Here is a 12,314-nt window from a genome sequence, read left to right on the forward strand (position 1 = left end):
GGCTGGTGTACTGGGAAGACCCAGAGGGATGGGATGGAGAGGGAGGCGGGAGGGGGGATCGGGAAGGGGAAGACATGTAAATCCATGGCTGATTCATGTCAATGTATGGCAAAAACCACTAAAATATTGTAAAGTAATTAGCCTCCAACTAATAAAAATAAATGGGAAAAATAAAAAATAAAATAAAAAGCAGAGACATTACTTTGCCAACAAAGGTCCATCTAGTCAAGGCTATGGCTTTTCCAGTGGTCATGTATGGATGTGAGAGCTGGACTGTGAAGAAAGCTGAGCTCCGAAGAATTGATGCTTTTGAACTGTGGTGTTGGAGAAGACTCTTGAGAGTCCCTTGGACTGTGAGGAGATCCAACCAGTCCATCCTAAAGGAGATCAGTCCTGGGTGTTCATTGGAAGGACTGATGCTGAAGCTGAAACTCCAGTACTTTGGCCACCTCATGTGAAGAGTTGACTCATTGGAAAAGACCCTGATGCTGGGAGGGATTGAGGGCAGGAGGAGAAGGGGACAACAGAGGATGAGATGGCTGGATGGCATCACCGACTCAATGGACATGAGTTTGAGTAAACTCTGGGAGTTGGTGATGGACAGGGAGGCCTGGCATGCTGCGATTCATGGGTTCACGAAGAGTCGGACACGACTAAGTGACTGAACTGAACTGAACTGAGTGATTGAATTTTGCTTAGTATTAACTTCTTTTTTATTGGCTATCTTGTAAAATCTTTTAAGCGTGCCAGCAAATAGTTAATCTTCAGAATTTCTGCAAATAGTTATTTTGAGAACCACTTGAGAAACGAAGAATAATCCTTGTGCAAACTCTGTGTTTCCTTCTGCTGGTTTCCTGTCATACATTTAAACTTTGCCTTAGGAGCACAGGGTCATGGGTGTCCTCAGACTTTTGATGTAATAAAGGTTGCTCTTAATGTTTTCATTGTGACTAAGCTAGAGCTTTGGAATAAAAATATGAAGCAAGTTCCAGCCTCTGTATGACTGTAATGTATTGTAAAACACTAATATACTATAGCAGTGATTATATGGTAATTTTTCCCAATCTGATTTCCCATCTCTGTGAAATACTTTTATTGGAGCCCACATAGCTCCCCTGAGCATTAGTAATCTGGGTAGCTGTGGATCTAAACTGTTGTTTATGAGTCCTAAGATTCCCTTTGTTGTTGTTTACTTACTAAGTCGTGTCTGACTCTTTACGACCCATGGCTGTGGCCCGCCAGGCTACTCACTCTGTCCATGGGGTTTCCCAGGTAAGAATACTGGAGTGGGTTGCCATGCCCTTCTCCAGGCAACCTTCCCAACCCAGAGATCAAACCCACATGTCTTGCGTTACAGGCAGATTCTTTACCACTGAGCCACCTGGGAAGCCCAACAAGTGAGTTTTTCTGTACCTCTCATTTTTAACACTCCAAGAAACCTTTCCATCTGGGGGCTTTCTTTTTCCTTTTTAATTCTAAAAGAGAACTATTTTTTCCATTATTTCTTCAATACTTCCTCCTTTTCATTTCTTATTTCTGTGGTGTTGGAGAAGACTCTTGAGAGTCCTTTGGACTCCAAGGAGATCCAACCAGTCCATCCTAAAGGAAGTCAGTCCTGAATATTCATTGGAAAGCCTGATGTTGAAGCTAAAACTCCAATCCTTTGGCCACCTGATGCGAAGAACTGACTCATCGGAAGAGACACTGATGCTGAAAGAGAGAAGGCCGGAGGAGAAGGGGACGACAGAGGATGAGATGGTTGGAAGGTATCATCAACTCGGTGGACATGAGTTTGAGTAAGCTCTGGGAGTTGGTGATTGACAGGGAGGCCTGGTGTGCTGCAGATCATGGTGTTGCAAAGAGTCGGACACGACTGAGCAACTGAACTGAAGATTTCTATTATTCATATGTGAGTACTGCTATATCTTCTCCTTATCTTTTAGCTTTTTGTTTATATATTTTTTCCTTGTCTTTTTCTCCTTTGTTCTGGGAGATTTCTTTAATCTAGAATTCTAATTCATTCAACTGTATCCATTCTGCTACTTCATCCATCTGATGTTAATTTTTTTTTTTTAATTTCATCTTTTGTATTTTTTAAGACTGCTATTTCTGCTTGGTTCTCTCAGCCGCTGCTTATTCTTGTTTCAAGTTGCTAATATCATCCCTATTTCTTTCAGGACTGATTATCTGTCTAACTTTGAATGCTTGATCCATTTCTTCTATTATTTCTGTTCTCAGTCATGTCTGACTCTTTGCGACCCCATGGACTATACAGTCCACAAAATTCTCCAGACCAGAATACTGGAGTGGGTAGCCTTTCCCTTCTCGAGGGGATCTTCCCAGCCCAGGGATCAAACCCAGGTCTCCCATATTGCAGGTGGATTCTTTACCAGCTGGGCCACCAGGGGAGCCCAAGAATACTGGAGTGGGTTGCCTATCCCTTCTCCAGGGGATCTTTCTGACCCAGGAATCAAGTCAGGGTCTCCTGCATTGCAGGTGGACTCTTTACCAACAGAGCTATTTGGGAAGCCCCTTTTCTCTTCCAGTGAAGCCTATATACTGTCCTCTTTGGAAATACCTGTGCTCTCAGCATTCTGTTATTTTTCCCTGGAGGACAGCAGGTCTTCTGATAGGAGAAGCATAAGGGAGGAGACCGAATTCCACTCAACATGAGTCACAGTAAGCCGAGTAAGGCACAAAATGAGCACTAAGAAATGAGACTCCTTTACCTGCACACATCACCCACTGTGGAGAATCATACTGAAGCTTTGGAGAGCCCTTTAAGGAAGATGCAAGAATCGAGGGCTAGGATGGAGTCGTTTTTGTCTTTCCCTTTTGGTCATGCATCTTGGAATATTTTGTAGTAGAAGAAATTGACAAAGACATTAAAGGAGATGCAGATTATTAAAGAGAGTTCACAGATATGATTCTGTGGCAGGACTTCTTTTTTTTTTTTTTTTAAGGAAACTTAGAACTTTATTGGATTATAAAAGTTGATGTATATTCATTGTAGACATTTTGGAAGTCACGAATAACCCAAAGATCGAATAAACCGCTATCCGTAATTCCACCACTCAGTATAGTTAATATTTTGCTGTGACTTCTTCTAGCCTGTTCATCTGAAAATACACATTAACCCAGAGAACGACTGGGCTCAGCTACCTTTACAGCAAGAACTGGTTAAATTGGACACAAGCAGCGAAACCACATCTGTAAAGACTCCCAACTGCCCTTACCACCCCTGCCCCAAACACGAGTTCTCAGACGCCTTAGGGTTACTGTCTTCTGTTTTCTCTGTTTCTTTACCTCTGTGTCCATACCTGCTGGCTAATGGTTCTACCTGCAATATCTACTTGCAAAGCCAAAGCCTCTGTGAACTTTTGTAAAAAATTGACTCAAATTCAATTATTTTATGACTTTATTATGTTTATTGGGGATTTGGAGGAGATTCACTTGGACAGCACCTCTATCCATCTTTTTGGCTTCTCTTTTCCTAAGCCTCCTTCTCTGGAATAATAAATATCTTATATGTATCTTTCACAGAATTGTCCCCCATATTTAGTCTCCTCTTTTTCTTTGAGTATTTTCTAAACAAATGCAATTCCTTTCCTAAAAATGATTAGTATAATTTTAGTTTCTTTAAACCTTTATGTATAGTTATCATTTAAGCCAAAATGTTTGAACTCATGCCTTATACAGTCTTATAACCTTCTTTATCTTTATTAACTATATTGTGAAATTTTTCCTCATTGTTACATATTACTCCACAACATCATCTGTAGAGGTTGTTTACTGTTATTACTTGGATGGTCCGTCATCTAGTTATCTAATTACCTATTCTTAGAAATGAACTATTTTTTTATTTTGATAATTAGAATGAGAACCACAACACACACTCTTGTAGATACAAAAAGAAATGAGGTGGAAACTTTACTGACTTCAAAGAAGTTTGAGGATTCAGATCTTAAGGGTTACCTAAGAGAGAAGGTTGGATGGCTTCACCGACTCGATGGACATGAGTTTGAGCAAGACCCAGGAGTTGGTGATGGACAGGGAAGCCTGGCATGGGGTCCATGGGGTCGCAGTCCATGGGGTCGCAGAGTCAGACACAACTGAGTGACTGAACTGAGCTGAAGAGAGAATTATAGATTTGAGTGAAAGGCTATGCCTTATTTTAAGATATTAGGTACCCATTTCCAAACTACCCTCCACAAAGTTTTGACCACAATTGCTAGTAAGTCAAAGCAGTGCCTCTTTTTCTGAGCCTTTATCACTATTAGTTTTTGTCAGTTTCCCAATTTCTTAGGCAAATAAGGTATTCCATTTCTAAAGTGCATTATTTCTCATGTTACAAGTGAAGCTAAACCTTTTCCATATTTTTTTTTTACTACTTCAACTTCCCTTTTATAAATGATTAGTTTTTAATTTGTTAAAATTTTACACTTGGATGTTTTTTAATTCTCCCATTTGTCTATTATCTTAAATTATTTTTCTATGTACAAAGTTTTATTTTGTATCCATTTTTTAAAATCTTGTCTGTAGTAGAATTTTCCGTTGAGATACATCTCTAGACCTCTCATATCAGAAAGATATTTGCCTATATTTCCATGTATTTCTGTTATAGTTTTATTTTAACATTTAGTATTTAATCCATATGGGCTTTGCCCTGGTGAATGACAGGAGGCAGGAATCTAACTTATGTATTCAGATAGCTGCCTTTTTAATAATTCCAGTTTTCCATGTTTTGAAACACCATGTTAATTACAGTCAAATTCTTACAAAAACTTGTGCTATTTCAAGGGCTCTGTGTTTAGTTTATGGATCTATGTCTTTATCCCTGCATCATATCAATTATTTTTTAAAATTCTTTTAAATAATTTTTAATATCACTTATATTTGGTTCTGGAGCTGAACACCCTTCTTTCACTATTTCAGTAAATTCTGTTGATGTCTGTCTGTCTCATGACATTTATAATTATTTCATTAAATTAAAAAAAGAATGTCATTGAAACTCTGATTGAAATTACATTGAATTTGCCCTCTAATTCAGAGATACTTAACATCTCCACAGTATTAAATCATCTTTTAAACAAAAATTCAGAGATAATTAACGTCTCCACAATATTAAATCCTCTTTTAAATAGAAATTTCATTATTTACTTTTTCAAGCATTTTTTTGTATCCCTCCCAAAGTGTTTAAATGTTCTAATTTGTTTCTAGATGACTTGTTGCTATTGTGAATGGTACTTTTCCCCACTATATTCACTTGGTAGTTACTCAGATAAAGAATGTAACTAATTTTTGAATATTTACCTTTTTACTAGATACCAACTAATATCTCCAGTTAACTCTGATCACTATTTTGGTCAAGCAGGAGATGGCAAGAGTGAGCACTGGCATTTTAAGAAACTGAACAAAAATGGATGGGAAGGGGCATATTTAATTTAGATGACCATTCTATCTACTATGTGGGCAAGAATACCTTAGAAGAAATGAAATAGCCCTCATAGTCAGCAAAAGAGTCTGAAATGCTGTACTTGAGTGCAGTCTCAAAGATGACAGAATGATCTTGACCCATTTCCAGGGCAAACCATTCAATGTCACAGTAATCCAAGTCTATGCCCCAACCACTAATGCCAAAGAACCTGAAGTTGAACAGCTCTATGAAGACCTACAAGAACTTCTAGAACTAACACTGAAAAAAAAAAAAGTCCTTTACATTGTAGGGGATTGGAATGCAGATGTAGGAAGTCAAGAGATACTTGGAGTAACAGGCAAGTTGGCCTTGGAATACAAAATGAAGCAGGACAGAGGCCAATAGAGTTTTGTCAAGAAAACACACTAGTCATAGCAAACACCCTTTTCCAACAACACAAGAGACGACTGTACACATGGACATCACCAGATGGTCAATACCGAAACTGATTATATTCTTTGATTGATTATATTGATTGATTATATTCTTTGATTATTTTTTTGATTATATTGATTATATTCTTTGCAGCCAAAGATGGAGAAGCTCTATATAGTCAGCAAAAACAAGACTGGGAGCTGACTGTGGCTCAGATCATGAACTCCTTATTGCCAAATTCAGACTTAAATTGAAGAAAGTGTGGAAAACCACTAGACCATTCAGGTATGACCTAAATCAAATCCCTTATGATTATACAGTGGAAGTGAGAAATAGATTCAAGGGATTAGATCTGATAGACAGAGAGCCTGAAAACTATGGACGGAGGTTCATGACATTGTACAGGATGCAGTGACCAAAACCATTGCAAAGAAAAAGAAATACAAGAAGGCAAAGTAGTCGTCTGAGGAGGCCTTACAAATAGCTGAGAAAAGAAGAGAAACAAAAGGCAAAGGAGAAAAGGAAAGATATACCCAACTGAATGGAGAGTTCCAGAATAGCAAGGATAGATAAGAAAGCCTTCTTAAGTGAACAATTTCAAAGAAACAGAGGAAAACAATTGAATGGGAAAGATTAAAGATCTCTTCAAGAAAATTGGAGATACCAAGGGAACATTTCATGCAAAGATGGGCACAATAAAGCACAGAAACTGCAGGGACTTAACAGAGGCAAAAGAGATTAAGAAATAGCAAGAAATCACAAGAACTATATAAAAAAGATCTTAAGGACCTGGATAACCATGATGATGTGATTACTCACTTAGAGTCAGACATTCTGGAATGTGAAGTCAAGTGGGCCCTAGGAAGCATCACTACAAACAAAGCTAGTGGAGGTGATAGAATTCCAGTTGAGCTATTTCAAATCCTAGAAGATAATGCTGTGAAAGTGCTGCACTCAATATGCCAGCAAATTTGGAAAACTCAACAGTGGCCACAAGACTGGAAAAAGTCAGTTTTCTTTCCAGTCTCGAAGTAGTGTAATGCCAAAGAATGTTCTAACTACCATACAATTACACCCATTTCATATGCTAGCAAGATAATGCTCAAAATCTTTCAAGCTAGGCTTCAGGAGTACGTGAATTGAGCTGCTGGATTTAGAAAAGGCAGAGGAAGCAGAGATCAAATTACTACCAGCCACTGGATCATAGAAAAAGCTAGGAATTCCAGAAAAACATCTACTTCTGTTTCATTGACTAAGCTAAAGCCTTTGACTGTGTGGATCACAAAAAACTGTGGAAAATTCTTTTATTTTATTTTTTATTTTTTTCCATTTATTTTTATTTGTTGGAGGCTAATTACTTTACAATATTGTAGTGGTTTTTGCCATACATTGACATGAATCAGCCATGGATTTACATGTGTTCCCCTTCCTGATCCCCCCTCCCACCTCCCTCTCCATCCCTTCCCTCTGGGTCTTCCCAGTGCACCAGCCCTGAGCACTTGTCTCATGCATTCAACCTGGGCTGGTGATCTGTTTCACCCTTGATAGTATACTTGTTTCAATGCTGTTCTCTCTAAACATCCCACCCTCGCCTTCTCCCACAGAGTCCAAAAATCTGTTCTGTACATCTGTGTCTCTTTTTCTGTTTTGCATATAGGGTTATCGTTACCATCTTTTTAAATTCCATATATATGCGTTAGTATGCTGTATTGGTCTTTATCTTTTTGGCTTACTTCACTCTGTATAATGGGCTCCAGTTTCATCCATCTCATTAGAACGGGTTCAAATGAATTCTTTTTAATGGCTGAGTAATATTTCATGGTGTATATGTACCACAGCTTCCTTATCCATTCGTCTGCTGATGGGCATCTAGGTTGCTTCCATGTCCTGGCTATTATAAACAGTGCTGCGATGAATATTGGGGTACACGTGTCTCTTTCAGATCTGGTTTCCTTGGTGTGTATGCCCAGGAGTGGGATTGCTGGGTCATATGAAAACTGTGGAAAATTCTTAATGAGATGGAAATCTACAAGACTGCCTTACCTGTATCCTGAGAAACCTGTATAGAAGTCAAGAAGCAACAGTTAGAACCAGACATGGAATAATGGACTGGTTCAAAATTGGGAAAGGAGTACATCAAGGCTGAATATTGTATATAGGCAGTGTTTTCATCTTAAAAATATTAAGTCTTCCAATCCCTGAATATGGATGTTTTTCTATTTATGTCCCTCTTTAATTTCTTTCAATGACAATTTATAGTTTTCAGTGTATGTCTCTGTTTCCTTCGTCAAATATATGTCTAGATTGTTATTCTTTGTGATAGTATTATAAATGAAATTTTCCTATGTCATTTTAGTTTAGGAATGTGTCTTCAAATATCATGCAGTTTGAAGTTTTTTATTTAGTATATTTAGAAAGTATAATCCTTCAAAAGGGAAATGTAAGCCATTTACATATACTTTCATACCTGATATGTTTATGTGTTTGATCTTGCTTGTAGAGTTCTTTCCTTTTTATTTATTTAACAGTTCCAAGGACTGAACTCAGCACAGTACAAGACCAACTTTGCTCTTGGTCTGCTGATGCTGTTTTCAGCAAGAAATATAGAAAGCTTCCCCATTCTTCCTTTCCTCATTCCTCTTTTGTTACGTGGACCAAGTGGTTTTGCTGCTTCGATTGTCTTTGTGTTTTAAAGTTGCAGTTTTCCATTTTATATTAGTACTGAATATAATTTTCTCTTTATCATGTCAAGAATAGGTATTTCTTATTTTACTTATTCCATATATATTACAAGTTAAGTATAGGTTTTTTTTCTTTACTTTCATCCTCAACTTCCTAGTTGTATTGACAAAATCTATTATTTTATATCAAGTTTATTATTTGTCTTTTCATTGTCCATGAGTTCTCTTTCAAGATTTGCCATACCATTAAGTCTAGCTTCAGATCCATATTTTTAAAAAATTTGGTTACACTATTTAACTAGCTTGTGCCTCATTACTATTTTGCTGATTTCTTCCTTAAAATTTCCCATGAGTTTGTGAGAATTTTTCTTTTCATGGGAAGAATATCTCTTAATAATTGGTGTGTGTTTTGGGTTCTTGCTTATGTAAGACTATTTATCTGTGCCTTGTAGATACATGATAGCTTGGGTGAGTACAGAAATTTTATGCCACATTTTCTCTCAAAACACTAATTTCTGGTGTTTAGTTATGAAAGACACGCTTGATACTAATAGGAACTTTCTTTTTTTCTGTTTACTTTATCTCTAGATAGTTACGGTATTTTTTCAAAATGTGAATTTTATCAGTTTTCTCGATATAGGGCAGGGTCACTGGTCATTAAACTGGCATTTGTTTAGTGAGCCTTAATGAGTCAACTAATGGAGTCTTCCTCCTCTTGATCTGGGAAATTAATCATATTTATTTGCTAATTCATACTTCACCTCTTCCTGCTTTCTTTTATTTCCTCATATCTAGATGTGTGTACACACATGTGAGCTCAAGTGTCTGAATGTAAGCATAATTTACCGTTTGGTCCATAGTTAATTGGGGCTTCCCTGGTGGTTCAGCTGGAAAAGAGTCCACCTCCAATGCAGGAGACCCCAGTTTGATTCCTGGATCAGGAAGATCCCCTGGAGAAGGGATAGACTACCCACTCCAGTATTCTTGCCTGGAGAATTCCATGGACTGAGGAGCCTGGCGAGTCCATAGGGTCACAAAGAGTCGGACTCGACTGAGCAGCTAAGCACAGCACCACGGTTAATTATGGAGAATTTAAGACTATTTTCTCATGATCTCTTTGGTGTGTCTTTTTCTGGATTCAATCTCCTCATTATTGCTGCTTTTTTAGACTTCCTCATGTTTTATTCATACGTAAAATTTTTGATGTCAAGTCATTAAATCTTACAAATGCCTCCTATCATTTCATGAATTTTGTGTTACAAAAACATGAGCAATTTCTAATAGTCTGTTTTGGACTTGTTGTTCCCTTGCTTATTTTAGTACATTGATTTGTAGAGGGTGTTCTGTCTCAGATTTCTTGGATTAGTCTCTCTTATTTTCAATTGCAGAATCTTCCTTAACATTTGATAATGTCTTGTTTGCGCCAGAGCCACTAAGCCTAAAGGCTTATTCACAATGGGAGGTGAGAAGGGATTGGTGATAAGATAATGTGGCAACCTCCCAGGCTCAGGAAAAGTGAGAAGGGGCTAATATTGATTTATATTAGTTTAAACTTGCCCAATCACAGCTACAATAACTTGGGTAGAATAAGATAAGACCCATGACTAACGGGACTTTTCTCAGGAAGCTTTGATACAGTTTTACCTCTGAATTGATTTGCAATAGCTGCAAATTAATACACATTCTTTAACTGCTCTTTCTAAGTTGAGGTAATGGCTCCGAGCATGGGTGCTGGTCTCAGGGAAAAGTCAGGAGCAGGAGCTCCGAGGAGGCCCCCACTGTGTGCACTTTCACACTTATATTCCACAGAGGTGCTGTAACATTTATGATTACCCTCCCAAGTCCTGCTCCGGGCTCACTAGTCAACTCCGTAGCCACTGATCTCAAAGATGTTTGCATGGATTAACCAGCATTCTTCCTTTCATTTATTTGGCAGGCTGCTCCTTTTATCCAGTGAATATCTTGCTAGCTTTCTCACGTCCTACCTTCAGCAGGAGCCTGGTGCCCTCCTGTAGTTTATTATACAGCTATAGACTGCTCCTTCATTTTATATTCCTTGATCATATGCTTTATGTTCAAGCTACTGTCTCAACCCAGAAGTCCTCTTGCTTACTTTTTGAAGTACAGATGCCATTAGTCTGGTTTCCATACCTATGACTGGATCAGCGGTTGGCATTGGTGTTCTGGAACTCCCATTCCAAAGACAGTGCCCCCAACTCACGCTTCATTACCAGAATTTTTGACTGCTAATTCGAGCTGGTCATCTGTGTTTATTTGTACCATGTCACAGTAAAGTTTTGGAGGTTTTGCACATGATTTTCTTCCCTCGTAGCTCAGCTGGTAAAGAATCCGCCTGAAATGCAGGAGACCCTGGTTCAATTCCTGGGTCGGGAAGATCCACTGGAGAAGGAATAGGCAACCCATTCCAGTATTCTTGGGTTTCCCTTGTGGTTCAGCTGGTAAAGAATCTGCCTGCAATGTGGGAAACCTGGGTTTGATCCCTGTGTTGGGAAGATCCCCTGGAGAAGGGAAAGGCTACCCACTCAATTATCCTGGCCTGAAGAATTCTATGGACTGCACAGTCCATGGGGTTGCAAAGAGCTGGACACAACTGAGCGACTCTCACTCTCACTTTTCTTATGAAACAAGCAGAATTCAGGACTAAGTGTAGAATTCAAAACCCTTTTGTATTTAAGATTCAGCCTGGAGTGTAACATACGGAGAGGCCTGTATGCTTCTGATTGTTCCACAGAATGGACCCCTTTGAGAAAACACTATACAACCTTAGGATCAGAGCACACTTTGAGAAAGACGGTACCGCGTCTCTCAACAAAAGTCATCCCTGACTAAAGAAGCGTTTTCTCCTCCCATGGGGTGCAGAGCCTAGAGCTGGTATCAGAATTGCTCGGGCGTCCAGCACAGATGCTGCAGGGCAGTTCATTCCCGGCATCTTCCCGCTCCCGCAGCCCTGCAGGGGAGACCACAGAGGCACCAGTGTGCCGGAAAACAGAGCAAGTATCGAAGCACCCAGTCCCTTGCAGAACCAGGCATGCTCCCATCTCCACCCAAGTTTAATGTGTTGTACAGTCAGTAACACCCCCGCTTCCATGCAGAAGTGTTGCCTAGGACTGTCCCCCACCCTGAGTCTCGCTCATAATTAAGTTCAAGAAGAGAATAAGACAATATACTACAAAGCAGGCAACAGTGGGCAGAGGGACAGGAACACAGACTTTGGAGTCAGACCTGGGATCAACATAATTCACGAGTCATGTGATTGTGGACAGGTTTTTGAACTACAGTGAGGATCAGTTTCTTCTCCTGCAAAAACGGGAATAATCCCTGCCTCGCCAGACTGTTGTCAGAATTGAAGGGAACAACTTGGTGTTCGCATTTTATTTCCTTCTTGTCCCTAGAACAGCATGTAATGTTATTTCCAAGAGACATAAAAAACATAAGGCTTTATCTAGAGTCCTGAGTAATTGATAGGGAATCGAGAGATAAAAATTTTGTGTCTCTTCTTTTTCTTGGTATCAGAGGAAGTACAGTCATATTTTCTTAGTTTCAAACAACCAAAAACAACAGTACAACCAGAAGATGGAGAATCTCACTTGAACACCGTTTGGGAATCTTACTTTCAGGCAGAATTTGAAAACAGGACAAAACAAAACTCCGTTCTTGTATTGGAGGATCATCTACTTAATGCAGTTACAGAACAGTAACTTTTTTTCTGTCACATTAGAGATAGATAAGATTGGCAGTTATCGGGGTCTGATTTGAATGTC

The sequence above is a fragment of the Dama dama genome, chromosome 14 (assembly GCF_033118175.1).
Source record: "Dama dama isolate Ldn47 chromosome 14, ASM3311817v1, whole genome shotgun sequence".
NCBI lineage: Eukaryota > Metazoa > Chordata > Mammalia > Artiodactyla > Cervidae > Dama > Dama dama.